At 45.8% G+C, this 16293-nt stretch overlaps 1 protein-coding gene across 2 annotated transcripts in view; it reads left to right on the top strand.

Moving 5' to 3' along the window:
• PITPNM1 (phosphatidylinositol transfer protein membrane associated 1) overlaps positions 1-16293 on the top strand; it is an 875847-nt gene that overhangs the window by 692110 nt on the left and 167444 nt on the right. The gene's annotated exons all lie outside the window — the stretch shown is intronic.

Raw genomic sequence — 16293 nt, 5'->3', positions numbered from 1 at the left:
AGCGCGTTTGTGCCTGGAACCTGGCGGGGCTCCTTCGAAGAAGTGTCCAGGAGAGGTTGCATCCTGTTAAAAATAATGACCTGGCAGCTATGATAAGGGTGCAGGCTGCATTTAAAAAGAAAACAAAAAGGGGAGCTAGTGGTCGTGGGGAGGGTAAATCTCCTCTGACTACTTGCAAACTTTAATTGCCATGATCAGGGTGTATTTTGTATTTCATAGACCATTGCTGAACAATGCATTACAAACAGTGCAAATCAGTGGTGAAATTGCCAGTACAATGATTAGCCGAAAGAGAATGGAGATTAGGAATCAGAAAGAAGAGACAGTAAGTGAGTTTTAAGCTGGTTACGCAAAACTTGAAGGGTAGATGACTAACAAATTGAAAGCGGGAAAGGAAGATGAGGAACACATTAAAAGAGGTAATAGTTCCAGTGTTTGGGGGCAAGAAGGGAACGGAAGTAGGATGAGGTGCAGTGGGTTAAGTAAAAGAGAAAATAGTAATTGGGATCGAGGAAGTGGGGGAGGAAGTAAAAGGTAAGAAGAGAGGAAAAATAAGAAGCAAGACCATGCAAACGCCAAAGCGATACCAAAAAAGTGGAAGAGAAGAGTCAAGCGGTGAGGAGATAGATAGGAGAGAGTAAGAAATAGAGGAGCAGGCAGATAAGAGGAAGAGTTCTCCAATAGCAGAGTTGTAGATGGAACAAAGAGGGGTAAGCTGCGAGGAGGGAAGGTCGAGCAGGCAGGCGGCACAATAGTCAAGATGAGAGAAAATAAATGAGGCGATGAGACGTTTAGTAGCGCGCACACACACACACACACACACACACACCACCACCACCACCACCACCCCCCCCCCATAGGGGTATTTCTTATTTCACTAGCACATAGAATGTCTGATGATGGAGGGCACAAATGGCCCACATTACCTTCTGCAAGTTACGCCTTAACATATTTCAGCCAGGGGATTCTCCAGTTAGAACCTTTAAGGACTAGATATCTAATTTGTTCATGGGCAATGCAGCTTTAGAATTGCCCCTGAGTCTGAACCAACAGAGAACAGGCTGTGCTGAGATTATATCACTGGAGCACATTTAGAAATGGGCTGTAAATTCATCAAAGTTGGTGGCCGAACAAGGAAGGGACAAGACTTTTTTTAAAGTAGTTATTCTCCACCACCTCAATGGAGTTAACATTACTGTGGCCCCACAGCTCCATACCAAACCTGGCGACCAAGACTGCTTTTCCATTGTACATCTTTAACACCAGATCGATGGGTTTGGCCATAAACATATCCATGTCTCTGGTTACCAGGTATCACTACATATTATCCCCACCAAGAATATTGTCGTATATATGGTCGTCTGGAACGGCCATAGGCGATATTATTTGGAGGTTTTGGGAGCAGGGGTTGCGGGGGTGTCCCCCGCTCCTTTAAAAATAATGCAGAGGTTGGGCTGTCCACTGCAAGTTCCATGCCTTAATATCTCTGCAAAAATATGGTGATATTTTTGTATGGCGATATATTTGCGGGGATATTAACACATGGAACCGGTTACCCCACCTATGGCCTGTTTGAATCTCGTTGTTTGTTTAATCACATGTGGTCAAGCCTAACGTTGGAAGAAAACCAGACCCAGAGATAATCAAAACTATGGACTCTTGCATGGAATTTCAGTGTGCGCCTGTGGGGATTCATTTTCCAATGGTTTTCAAATGGGCCTTTCTCTGTAATGGGATATGTACACAGGACCCTAAGGTCAGGTAATTCATTCCTTGTTCCCCACCATGCAAAATAAGTCTAGAGCAGTACAGTCCAATTTAAAAACGAATAGGTTGAACTAGCTGCTATCACTGGAAATAAATTCCGGCTAAATATTGTCTACGATTCCGGAGTGGCATAATGAGCTCCTTGAGTCTTGAGATCTTGTACCTCTACAACCAATCTGGAAAGGTCCCTGTAGGGTTCTTATCTATTTGCCAGGAAGAACTAACTCAGAACTTCTACACCCCCAGTAAGTCTGTGTCTTTCCCCAACATAATTCGCTAGTCATGGACACTTCTCTCCTGTAGGCTTACTCTAATCTTATTTTGGTTTTGTACACCTTTCCCCTCTCCAGAACGGTCTTGCCACTGATATGTCTTCTTTAGAGTTTATGCAGCTGTTTCACGCGAACACCCGAAGTGGCAGGGCATACGCTCAGGGAGGAAGCAGAAAAGGATTAACATGAGGCTGACTGAAAGATATGCTTATCCAAAGTTATTTTAGGGTTATGTAGAGGGTTGGGCCCAAGTAAGAAAATGCAACAAAACTTTAGCAATACAATCATGGTTTCTCATTGTTCAGCGTTTACTATAGTATTTTAAGTTGTGTGACGGCATCATGAAGTAATACACAGACAACAGAAGTTCAAAATAAGATGGTTTATTAAATCAAATGTCAGGATGGTTGAAGGCCTAACTTGCCCTACCTGAGGTGGGATTTCCCTACCTGAACGAAACTAAGGAAAGTCTCAGTCAGAAAATTCAACTTAAGTCTGTGTGTCCAAAACCTATCCTTGTCCTCACAGCTAAAGCTAATTCCTCTTCATCTCCTCTTCCCCAAGTTCAAGAAAGTTCCACACAATCCTCTGGGTTACCTCCCCCCAAGCTTAAGGCAACACAGTTAAAAAGAAAAGGGGCTTGAGGCTCCGTCCTCAAGACAGCATTGTAATTCATCAAGTCTCATGGTTTCCTTCCCCAAGACTCCAACGTATCAACTTATACTTGGTTTCAAACTTCCAATGTTCAACACAACTCCAGGTCAACTTGACACTCCTTCTGGATTGCATTAACAGTTCACGTAAAGAGCTCCTTTTTGGTTTGTTTCAAAGTGTTTTTATGTTTCACCATTGAGGGTTCCCTGGTCTTTGTGCAGTTGTCAGACCACATGGTCCACCCATCACAGAGCCCTAGGCTCTTCCGCCCACACAGGTTTTTTCTATTTGTCCCTATGTGCAGTTGGTTTAGCTCTGATTTGCAGAAGCTTAAATCGATCAATATAAAATATTTTCATGCTTGGAGGCTAAGTCAGGATAACTCTAGCTTGGAAGCGTATAAAGCAGCAGCTAAGCAATACAAAACTGAAAGTGTCTGCAAAAAAGATCTGCTTAATGACTGAATTACTAAATCGAGTTCAGAAAGCAAGGAACTGTTCAAAATCTTAAAAGAACAAGATTCTCTAAATGAACAGAACAATGATTCCCCGCTGATAAATGATGCCTGGTGTGCATCAATCCAGGGTGCCATGATGGGCAAACTGGATACAATTAAAAAAGACACTGAATCCAAAAAACATTCCTCCAATATGGCGTCAGTTGCAGGGATTTCAGAGACACCTGGTGAGTCGGAGACCGAATTGGCTAATGTAATTGAGCAGCTTAAAACTACAAGATGTAAGGGGGACCCATGCTCCGCTATGATAATAAAAGCCTGCTCTCCTAAGTTAATTACTGCTATGTGCAAATTTGTGAATGCCTTCTTTGTGAAAATCATGTTCCAGAGGGGATAAAAAAAGCCTGGATTACCCCTCTTTTAAAGAAACCAGGTTTATGTCCGAAAACAGTGACAAAGTACAGGCCTATACCAAATACACCTTTTCTTCTAAAGATATTGGATCGTGTGGCCTATGGTCAAATCTCCACCCACTTGAACAATCATCAGATTCTAAACAAATATCAATCTGGTTTCAGACAGACTCATGGGACAGAAACAGCACTCCTGGAATTGAAATCCAAGTTACTCGATTCCATGAACAAAGGCCAGGCTTCGCTCCTTATGCTGTTGGATCTCTCTGCGGCCTTTGACTTAGTTGATCATTCCATTCTGATCACTCGTTTGAAAGAAGTTGCACATTTTTCAAAGAACACTGCTCAGTGGATCGCCTCCTTTTTGAGCGACAGTGTATAGTTTTTAGTGGGGAGGCGGAGGCTAGGCCTGTGAACCTAGCCTATGGCGTTCCTCAGGGCACCTGCGTTTGCCCGACTCTTTATAATATTTTACAGTGCCATTCTTTGATTTACTGGAGACGAAAGGCATAACGTTTGCTAATTATGCGGATGAAACTCAATGGGGGTCATTACGAGGTTGCGGTAGTCGTGCCGGTAAATACTGGTACGGCTGCCGCCGGAGTCATGAATGTTCCGGCACCCGGCAATGGGCAATTACCGGGGCATTACAGCCCCGGTGGACCCGGTAATTGCCCATTGTCGGGCGCCGTAAAAGATGACTCCCATTCCCATTTGAGTCCCATTGGACTCAAGGAATGGGGAGGATGGTAGCACCGGCACCATTCAAAATGGTGCTGGTGCTACCATCAAGGTCTGTGGGCGGGTGCTGTTCCACCTGCCAGGTCGGACCTGGTGAGTGGGACGGCACCTGCTCGCAGAACTCATCGTTTGTCAGTCCGGAAACAACGGTACCGGCAAGCTTACCAGTACAGTTGTTTCCAGCCCGGCAAGCTTGTAATGAGGCCCAATGTGTCATCCCGCTAACAGGGTCATACATAGAGGATGAACATAATATTAATAAGGTGTACGGCCTGATTCAAGCCCGGATGTTGCAGAATGGGCTGGCTTTAAATAAGGAAAAGACGGAACGCATGGTGGTGGGTACACAGAATAAGATTAGGAAGCTAGGTCCAATCTATGAATGCTTATCTATTGCTGGTTTCAAATTTGATGTAAAAAAGAAAGTTAAAACCCTAGGCATAGTTTTGGATGAAAATCTTAATATGATGGTGCAAGTCAGCAGTCTGGTCTCTTCCTCGCCCTACTATATTAAACTGTTGGCCCACCTTCAGCCTCTCATGAGACAATTGCAAGGGCCATAGTAGGAGCAAAGATTGATTATTGTAGTAGTCGCCTGATAGGTATCCTGAAATCGGAGTTTAAACGTCTTCAGGTGATCCAAAACAGTGCTGGGAGGGTGGTCAAATGCCTCAACTGGAGAGATCACGTCTCGTAAACTGGGCAGAGCCTACACTGGCTCCCAGTGGAAGCAAGAGTAAGGTACTGTCTGCTATTAGTCACTCACAAATGTCGAGTGGGACCTATGCCAGCTTAACTGAAGGATCTTCTCTTGGAGAAACATAATCTCAGATCTCTTAGATCTAATAACACACATCAATTGAAGACACCTCAATGCAGCCCGTAGACCGCGGAACTCTCTCCCACCTGACCTAAGGGAAATCAAGTCCACTAAAATCTTTAAGAAGAAATTAAAAATGTTGTTGTTCTGCTAGCTTTGCTACTTGCCTGTCATTCTATTCCGCTGCAAAGTTGGTCTTGGCTCTAAACTCTGTCTGTGTCCTATGTGTTAGTTTGTTAGTTCCTGTGCGCCCTTAAGCCCTCGGGTCCTAGGTCACGCATTACAAATGTAAAGTATTCACGTTCACTTAGATTCTCCTTGTTGGCCTCTTGGCTGTCTGTGCAGGTTCACACTCTCTTAGCTTCTCCTGGTTAGCCTCCGGGCTTTGCCACAATGTGTCACATTACCTTTTGCCACTCTTTGGCCTTGCCACATGGTAGTTATTCATAACGTTCCCTTGACATTGCCAATTTACTTTGTGGTTGTCTTATTTATTCCCTGCCTTTCTGTTAGGCTCTTTCACATTTGCACTCTTTTAAATGGGCACTTCCCCATTTGCTTTCATCATCTTGTAGCTTTGCCCAAAACGTTTTCATTCAGGTTGGTATTCAATATTTGCTTAATAATTCCTTTGCAAGTGTTCACTACCCGTTTAATATTAAAAAATGTTCACTTTGTTATCCAGAACTATGCTTAATTACTTTCAGATCATTCGACATTCATGGTTTTCCTATTTCCTTTCGTTCTGCATTCTCAGAATACACGGCAGCATTCTGCGATCCTCCTGGATTCACAAACTTTGCCTCCCTCACGGTTTGCCACCAAGAGATTTCCTCGCTCTCCCGCTTGCCGCAGCAGCTGCGGGCTTCGGGCAGAGCACAGCCTCCTGTTGCTACTGGCAACCGGAACTCGCCCATCGATTTAGACCCTCTCACGGCCCGCACTCGGCCCAGCCGTCTCTCTCCTTCCCCGGACTCGCACGCTTGCCAGTCATGTCTCCAACTTGCTTCACGCCAGCCTGTTTCATCCCCTTCGTTCCCTGCTTGCAAACTAGTCTCTCTCCATGGCATGCAGCTCCACCTCTTATACTCTCTAGGGTCAGTAAGATCAATTGCTTGACCTCTAGTCAACTTATTAGTGGGACATGCCTGACTTCCCCAATGGTATGCATTCACAGTCTTCTTCGTCTCAGCGCCAGGGTGGTGAAAATACCTCTTGGTGTTTACTACTCCTAGTTGCCTCTTACTCGTCTCAGTACTGTGACGGGTCAAATGAGGGGAGATGTTTTGCAATAGCCCATAAATGCTGGGGGAGAGCTGGATTGTTTTTAGAGGGAAAAGGGGATATCATGTCGCGCCTACCTCACCCATAACCCCTCTCTTCTTCACCCTCATTCTGGTGCTTCTGGTTGGATCATATCTCCTGACGTGTTCTTGGTCAGTGGGATAGGGATAGAAATATCCCATAACTGCCTCTGGGATAGGGGGTTCTTCATGAAAGGGAAATGCTGAATATTGTGTCTCACCTGAGAACATCTTGTCCCCAATCCCCAAGGACCCCCTACCCAGGTGATCCTCCCTCGCCGCTCCACCCCCAGGGTCAGGATCCAAAAGCAATGAGAAGAGGTCACAAGGGGAGTAGATGTGAGGACGCCCTCAGGTTTCTCACAGTTGTTGATTCTCAATCCGGGTCCCCTGCCTGATGTGAGTGATCAATTCACCATCCTGGTCCTCAGGTTTTTAAGTGCCACCTCCCTGTCTTAGTCTTCTGCCTCTCCTCACCAAGGGCTTGTCCTCCCCTTTCTCCCCTATTGGTCGCAATGGTCTTGCGCCTAAAAAGGACAGTTTCTGCTCCTCCCATCTTCTTCTCTTCCTCCTGTTTCTCCTCCAATTTGCCCTAACCTCTTTGACACCTGCTTGTACCCCCACTCTTCCCAGTCACTTCTCTGCCTTCCTCCTGAACATGGTCTTCAACTATCCCTTTTGCATTTCTCCTATCCCCTGATGTTACCATCCACCCTCCTTTCTCTCTAGTTCCACCAAACAGCCTGCACTTTTTATAGGTTCCCAACCCCTCCCTTTGTGCCATCCTATTTGGGAAATGTATACACCTTTGTATCATGTTTGATGTAGTAATTGGATTGGAGTTGTAGGGGTTGTAATGTCTCTGTACAGCGATTTGTGGCACCTAAGACCAAGCCTAATGTAGGCTAGTCTGCCATATTTGTTTCTGCACATGAGAGGAGATGTGAAATATCCTCCTTGAGCAGTAGTAAGGGTGGTATATAAATATAAATTAAATGAAGGTTTAAAGTGGCAGTGTAGGAGAGGGTCCATTTAGTTGACATCAATTCCTCAGAATGTTTGCCGATGATGCCCCCCCGCCCCCCCTCGTTGGAGTCCAATCTACTTTTCCTGAAGATAGTGTAACTATCAGGAATGGCAAGGAAAAGGGTAAGACCTGCTGCAACAGGATTACTGAGAAATATACGATTACGAAATGACTGAGGGAGAAAGTAATTTCTTCGAAAATAACTTTCGGTTTTGTCTCCCACAGCCATTTTGGACTACCAGCACCCAACCACCCCCTTCCCTTACTTACCTTCTGGCAGCACACAGTGAAGTGTGCCGCCACCACCGCCATCCCCCTGCGACGCTGGTTCCCTTGAAGCACATTTACTTGACCCCTGCTTTCCTTTTTTTGGAAGCGGGGGACACCCCTATAACCCCCAAGACCCAGAATCACGATCAAGGGGAGCGGGGGACACCCCTGCAACCCCCGCTCCCCTTGATCGACATGTTTTCCATTTGTTTTTTTTCTTACGCCGTTTTTGCCGTTTTCTCACCATAGTATTTTTTCCCGAATATTTGAATGGATTTCGATGCAGCATGCAGCCAGGTTTCTATAATGGCTAATAGGTTAAGGCCGTTATTAGGTCAGTGATATCAAGGGCATGAACCAGTGACCTGCCGTTGATTAGTACTCCTTTTAGCAGCATGGGTATGTCAAGGTTGGAGGTTGTAAAGTTGCGATTCGACGGGGTCAGTGGTAGGTCAGTTACGAAGGATGGTAGGCCAGTCACCAGAGTTGGAATGCAGGGAGTGATATCTGTGCCAGGAGTGGATGTAGATCGGTAGTCGTTTAGCAGGGCATGAGTTTAAGGAAATGGTGCACACAGAGAGCCACAGGTTTCTAGCGTGTCCACTGCAGGGTTTGGAAACCCAGTGTTTGCCAGTGACGGTTAGTGATTTAGGGATGTGGGCACCATGACTAGAATGGTAGGGCTTGGTGAAGGGGGGGGGTTAGCCGAATGGGCAGTTAGGGCTTGCAACATGCACATTACAAGAAAGTGTTTCAGCTGTGAGTCGGCATGTACTGTTGCAGAGTATTGGTGTGCAGGCGGCTTACAGAGGCCTGACCGGGCCAGACAGGGGTCCTCAATGGTGATCTTGTCATGGGCCTTTGCAGGGGGCCAACGTCGTCCTCCGGCTCCGATAGTAATTTCCAGTTTCATTCATAGCTAACCAATCACAACGCGCTGTGACGAAACAGACCGTACTGAACACACCACACATTCTGGGAGTAACGAGGAAACTCGCCAACAAAACCACCATAAAACAAAACCAACAACAAAACAAAACACTGTTAAAATACACTGCAATCTAATCAACGCAAGATCAATGCCCAAACATGCTACAGAGATATACGGTCTACTCTACAACGGTGGAATAGACATCTTATTTGTCACAGAAACCTGGTTAGATGACAAGTACAAAGTCACACTACACAGCTGTCTACCCGACAACTTCAAATGCACACAGGTCAACAGAAAAGGAAAAAGAGGAGTACTTGCAATAACCTACAAAGAAAACCTGAAAATAAAAACAGATGACCCGCGGAACATCAGAAACTGCAAATCCCTCGTCCTTCACTCGATAGCAAACTCAAAAACAAACCTCACATTCATACTCCTCTATAGACCTACGACGCAACCTTCATAGAAGCCATCACAAATCTGGCCATCAAACACGATCACCTGATAATCCTTTGGCATTTCAGCAAATGGTTTGAAGAAGAGAATGCAAACTCACTAATCAAGCCGCTCGAGACAATGAAATTACACCAGATGGTAGCGACACCCACACAGCAGGACACAATCTCAATGCAATCTTCGCCAACAAAAAACTGATCTCAGCTGCACCACCAATACATATTCTGTGGAGCAACCACCTCATCATACCGTTAGTGATCCAACTACCAGCTAAAGCACCCAAACAGCTCCAAAAGCTCCCTGCAGTCTTGGAAAGAAACTGGAATACCCTACAAAAAGGAAATTCTCAAAGCCAAAAAGAAATACTACAAAAAACACCAACACCCAGAAAAAAATGGTCAACATTATAAATGAGATGAGAAATCCACCTGCATTCAATAACACACCGGTTCCTTCACAAAACTATGCAATGAGCTCCCAGATAACTTTAAAAATAAAACCACTGACATACATCGTATCATACAAAGCAGATCAATCAACCAGACCATGCACCATCCCCCACATACCCTGGAACCACAGACCAAGCTGCAAAGCTTCACAAAATATCAGGAGAGACATTCCTCAAGCTGGTGAAACGAAGCAACAAAGCAGGCTCCCCAATGGACCCCTGCCCACCAGACATCTATATCAGTCAGGGCACACCATTGGAATGCCACAGAAACCTCTTAAAACCAATCGCTCTCAACAGGAAGAGTACTGCAGGTTTTCAAATCTGCATACATCAAACCACACCTCAAGGATACAACGGGCGATGTGGAAAACCTCTCTAACTACAGACCAATATCAAACATTCCCTATCCAGCAAATCTACTAGAGACCTATGTCTACGAACAAACACTGGAACACGTAGAAAACCACCAACTATTGGACCAGGCACAAATCGGCTTCAGGCCCATAAGAGGGTCAGAGACAGCACTTCTCTCTATCTGGGATGACCTACAGACCAACATAGCTTCCTGCACAAACTCGGCACTGATACTACTCGACCTCTCTGTAGCGTTCGACACAGGCAGCTGCAACATCCTCATCAAGAGACTGAAAGAAATAGGGATCATCGACACAGCGTTGCTCTGAATTAAATCTTTCCTATCTGAAAGAACAGAAACAGTATGGATTAAACCATTCAGATCTGCACCACAGGACACCACATGTGGAGTACCCCACGGATCCTCCGTATCCCCACTCCTCTTCAACATCTACATGTCTCCACTAATCAACCTCATCAAAAGGCACAGCCTTACCTGCTACAACTGCGCATATGACACCCAAATCATCTACAAAATCGAAGATGTGCAAGAGGAGAACACAACACTAATAGACTGTCTCAAAGAACTCAACGAATAGATGAACACAAACAGCCTCCGTCATCCTAGGCAAGACGGAAATCATGATTATATCCTAACACCAAGGCAGCAACCAATACATCCCATGGCCCACAGAACTAGGAACATCACCCACACCATTCAAAGTTGTCAAAAACCTTGGACTCCTAATGGACAACGAGCTAACCATAGAACCACAAGTAAAAAAAAATAATCAAGAAATGCTTCTTCTACCTGCACACAATCAGAAGGATTCTACCATTCCTAAATGGCCATCATCTCCCTCATCCTGTCCAGGATGGACTACGCCAACGGTTTATACCTCGGAATGCCGAATTATCTACTGAAGAGACTGCAACATATACAGAAAGCAGAAGCCGGGCTTCTCGAACTCTCACAAAGGGACCACATCACTCCAGCGCTAAAGATGCTACATTCGCTGCCAGTCAAAAAATGATTTGCATTCAAAACAATGTGCATAACACACAGAGCAATCCACCACCAAGGAGAAGAATTCTTACAAAGGGAAATTACCATTTACCAGCCGACCAGAACACTCATATCCAGTAACGACATCATCCTGGAACCTAAACCATACACAAGGAAAAAACGTGGTGGATCAGCATTCTTTTGCCTAGCCGCCAAAATGTGGAACTCCATCCCGAGAGAAATACAATTCATGAAGGACCATCTAAAAATCAGAAAATGCCTAAAAACCTGGCTCTTCAACTCAGAACTGGACGAAAACAAAGGAGCAATACCCACACCCCACAGAATGAACACACAAACGACAAGAAGAGGGAGTAGGCCTGACCACCACAAAGCACAGGTAAGTAGAGAGACCCCTGAGTGCGAGAGAGACCCAGGTGCACCCATTCACATAGAGGGCCCTACCGGAAACTAATGAGAGAGAGATAGGAGCGTCTTAAATTGAACCACAGACAGAGGGCATTAGAATTGAAGGGGAAAGAGTGACAACCGAACAGATACATCACGGGGCCCAGGGAGCTCAAGGGCACAGGGAAGAGGCCCCCACACTCAAGGGGCCCAGGGAGGCAGTGTTGGCTGCACACTTGGATATGCCAGGGGACAAAGTGGTGTAGACATCGATTAGACTGAACACAGGGGAGGTAGAGGAGTTATCACCACTAAATAGCCCTGCAAACAATCCGAAACTCTGCAAATAATATAGGAGGTAGACCCCTACCACACCACAATGCACGACACTGGCAGGGACTTGTGCCACAGGTGGCCAAAACATAGGGGGTACGATAGAATATCACCACTAAACAACCCCACAAAAAAACTCATCCCTTTGGTTACACCTCTCAAACTCTAAACAAAGCACAACCATATTTCTACAGCCCAACAAACTGCACAAACTTCACTACACCGCAACAACGATACAAACCAAACATAGCCTCGCACAACAGCACATGACAACTCTTGACTGAAAATGTGCAACTACGCTCAGCGAACGGTGTAAACCGAACTGAAGCTGCCACAGCACATCACAGCTCTCTTGGGCTTTTTTCCCCGCTCAGTCCTACTAACTTACCTTCCCTCTTGCTTTTCAGATCCAGCAGAGTGCCAGGGGATCACTCGGGAGGTGTTAGTGCGCAGTATAAATATCCTTTAACATAACATGGATGTTGGCAAGAGCACCGTCCTCATGCAGGCTGCTCTTCTCTCAATGCTACAGCAGGAGCAACTCCTCATGCGCTGCAAGTTCACTGCTCCTATCGGCTGCAGTAAAGTTCTCAAGGAGCCTGCTACCCGTAGGCCTCCTCACAATGGGGAGCATGGTCACTCATACCATTGGGCCTTTATTCTCAGCTCCTCTTAAGGAGGCATTCACTTAATGATAGTCCTCCTACCTTAGTCCTGGGGAATGGTGGTACCCCTTCTGGGTTCAGCATCACTCGGCAGATATGGCACCTGGCACCCATTCCCACCCAAAATCCTGCCCCTCAGCAGAGGTAGGGGACTGTCACAGATGTTCCCAAACAATTCTGGAGACCCTTCTACATTTACACGTTGTCTGATAATCTCTTGTGCCAGTACTGAACTGTTGCTAAGACTCAATATATGCTTAATTCACTGCAAACTGTGTTTCAAGTACATTAATAATTCAGAACATCAGGCCAAGGCCATCATTGGCCACTCAGTCCTTTCAGTGATTCCTGCAAAACCAAAGAGGTGATAACTGCAAAGATTAGAATTGATCTTAACCTCTGGCATTGCTCTTGACAACCCTCCAGACGGTCGGTCTTTGCCTGCCAAGCGATTGCAAAAGCAAAACGACTATATGCAAGTCGGTCTTGGTCCTACTCCAAAAGGGGCAGTCTACCCCGAACTGCTAGGTGACATCCGTTCTGCATGAGACCACAGGCATCTCCAGACCTGTTTCGGCTTCATTGGGCATCATCAGTGAGGAGTAGCTTCTGTCTCTAAACCCAGCAGGCGCAGGACCCACGTCTGGGCATATCTTTTCCCACTATGGGTGACTAAAGGAAAACAAGCGGTAATGGCTGGAAGGTTTACAATTAATCATAACATCTGGCATCGCTCTGGGCAACCCTCTAGACCATCGTTCTTCGCCTGCCAAGCCATTACAAAAGGGTAAAAACTATATGCAAATCGGGCTTCGTCGCACCCCAAAAAGGGGCTGTCTAGCCTGAACTACTGAACCTAAGCCTAAAGCCTACTTGCATTGCTTGCGCCCAGTTACCTACGGGTTTGGTGCGCCATACAAATAAAACAAACAAACATACCCTTCTGCAGGAGACCACAAGCCTCCCCAAACATGTTTCGGCCCATTGAGCGTTATCAGTAAGGAGTAGCTTGGGTGTCTACAGAACATCAGGCCAAGCCCATCATTATCACCGTAATCCTTTCAGTGATTCCTGCCTGGTGGATCTCTGAAACAAAACTGCTAAAGAATGTTCTTTTCCTGCCAATGACTCCCAGAAGCTTACACAAGGGCTATGCTGGGCTTGCAAGTGACCCACAACTCCTAGTTAGAAGGAAGACCAGCCACCATCTTGGAGCTTGATGGCCTTGATGTTGTTTCTCTCTGGCTAGGAATGATGTCTGGCCTAGGCCGGCAGTAAGATGGTGATGTTCAAGCCTGGTTATTTTTTTGAATTGGCTTATAGATTTTGGGATTGGGCCCAAAACTTGGCTGTACCCCATCTGGTGAAATCTAAGAATGTGTAACTAAATAGTATTGTGGATTTAGACAGGGGTGTTGCTATGTCTGGAAAAGACCCGGGGCTACGCTAATGTCAGAACTGTCGGGACTGGGGGCTAGCTAGCCTTTTGGTTGTAGCTCCTGAGATTCTATCCGAGGCTACAACCAAAAGACCAGGGGCTACAACCCCCTTAGCCCCCCCCTTAGCAACGCCTCTGGATTTAGATATTACATCTTGCCCCTATGCATATGGAAATGAAAACCATGATTGCTAAAACTGCTTCTTTTTTGGCACATCCCACAACATTAGCTGCCTACCATAACTGTCCTGTATGTTATGTGTTTGGGGTGACCTGCACTATGCTCTTACCTTCCCATTGAGTTACAAAGCCAGCAAATATTAGTTACAACAAATTATCAGATTAATTGATTTAATTTTTGTAGAGCGCTACGTCGCCCATGGGCCTGAAAGTGCTTGAACATGACAAGACAAACAAAATAGAGAACACAGCAAGAAGCAAATAGAATCTGCGAAAGTCAATGGAGGAGAAGCTTGGGCTATTTATAAAGACTAGTCAGGTGTTATATTGAACAAGATCGTCTTAATGGCCCTTTTAAAGTCTGTAAGGGAGGTTTTTTGCTGAAGCTCGGGCGAGTTTGTGTTCCACAAGGTTGGCGCCTGACCCTAAAACATGGTACTTCCAAAGGTTTTTAGTTTAAATCTCGGCTGAAATAGCTTTGAAGGATCATGGGCTCATAGACAAAGACCAGGAACGAAAGTGGTAAGACGATTTGACAAATACTGTGTTGCCACTCCATTGCGACATTTGAAATTAATAGACAGTACTTTTTGCATGATCCGATGTTTAACGGGGAGCCAGTGTAGACCTCTTCTGGCCTATATGACATGATCTTTTCTATAACGGCCACAGATCTCTCTCACCGCCCCATTTTGATTAACCTGCAGGCTCTGGATATTAGTATTTGATGTACCCAATGACAGAAAATCAGAAGATTGAGCCAGCAATGATGTTTGTTGCCCTCTAATGAACAGTACACATCTGATTGCATGATCGGTGAATGCATTACGCTTTGCCTACCTCAGAAATAAAATGTACTTGCCAAGATAGAAGAGGGAGGAGGGATTTGATGCTGCTAAAGGGTTTACTTATGTGTATGTGCTCTTTCACCAGGGTTACTTTATGTTGCTAAGCTAACTACTAAAACAGAGGTGTTGCACTAAATTCTTATTATTAAAACACTTTTTTATTTGCATTTTTCATAAACAAGCAGACAAAAACAAGTCCAACATTTCCCTCCCCCACTCCTTCTTTTGTCTTTTCCCGACCGATTCCCATGAGACCTCATATCCTATATCAACCTTCTTGCACCCTCCCGCTTTCCCCCTCATTTATAATAGCCTCTTCCTTCCCCTTCCCTCCTCATCTCGCCTCCTCCTTGTCCAGCACCTAATGGTGGTTTCAGGTCATTGGATATTGCCCGGTCATTCAACAACTGGCTCGTCTGCTGTTATTCCATCCCCCTCTGCCTCAGCCATCGCTCCCCGCAATGTTTCCAGTTCAACTACCCCCATCTACGGGTGTCTGCCTGCCACAACGTTATTGCTGGTCCCTGTGGATGCTTCCACGCAATGGCCATACAGCGTTTGGCTAATATCAGTAGTAATTGTACCATCCTATTCCATGTTTTGTGTCTCTGTCCCCCAGGGAGGATCCCCCAAATGCATATTCTCGGGTTGCATTCCAGTTTTGTCCCCAGTAACTCGTTCACCCCTTTAATTACCTAATCCCAGTAGATCGCTATAACTCCACTGCCCCATATGGTGTGCCAGAATCCCGCTAGGCCCCTACCTCACCTAGGACATTAGTCTGTCAAGGTTTTTTTTCATAGCCTGTATCTGGTTGGGGTCACATATGTTCTATGCATGATGTTAAATTGGACCAATTGAAATCGGGCATTCTGTGACACCTTCTGGACCTGTTCCCATATTCTTATCCACTTAGTGTCTGGAATCTAGTACCCCATATCCACCTCCCATTTCTCCTTAGCCTTCAATTCCCCTCTAGGTTCCTCCTCTTGTAGGGCTTTATAGATGCGTGAGACCCTCACTTTACCCCCTGTTTGTTCAAGTAGTATCCGCAACAGCGTACTCGTTTCCGGCTCCTCCGGAATTACGTCCCATATTTCCGCTAGTCTCCTAACTACTGCTCCGTATGCCAGAAATAGGCCCCTTGGCAGCTCAAACTTCTTACACCATTATGAGAACATCGGCAGCTTCCCCCTGCAAACAGATCCCCCACCACTTCACATCCCTTCCCTTGGAGCCTCTGTATCCCTGTTCTCCCTACCTCTTGCTGCGGTTTTCGGTCTACCCCCCAGGGTAGATTCCCTCCGTAAAACCCTCCGGGTCCCTTCTTCTGAACATATTTCCTCCATGTCGCTCTGACTGCCTCGAACACAATTGTAGTCCCCTTATTCCCCATTGGGTTGCATAACAATTCAACCCCCCCTCATATGTGATGGCAAGCCTCCCACAAGCCCCTTCAGGACCTCCCACACCCCATCCCCTCCCCTGGTTGTTC

Source organism: Ambystoma mexicanum, chromosome 12 (assembly GCF_040938575.1).
Source record: "Ambystoma mexicanum isolate Mex_15411 chromosome 12, UKY_AmexF1_1, whole genome shotgun sequence".
Lineage (NCBI taxonomy): Eukaryota > Metazoa > Chordata > Amphibia > Caudata > Ambystomatidae > Ambystoma > Ambystoma mexicanum.
The sequence above is the reverse complement of the archived record's forward strand: the minus strand, read 5'-3'. Positions and strand labels throughout refer to the sequence as shown.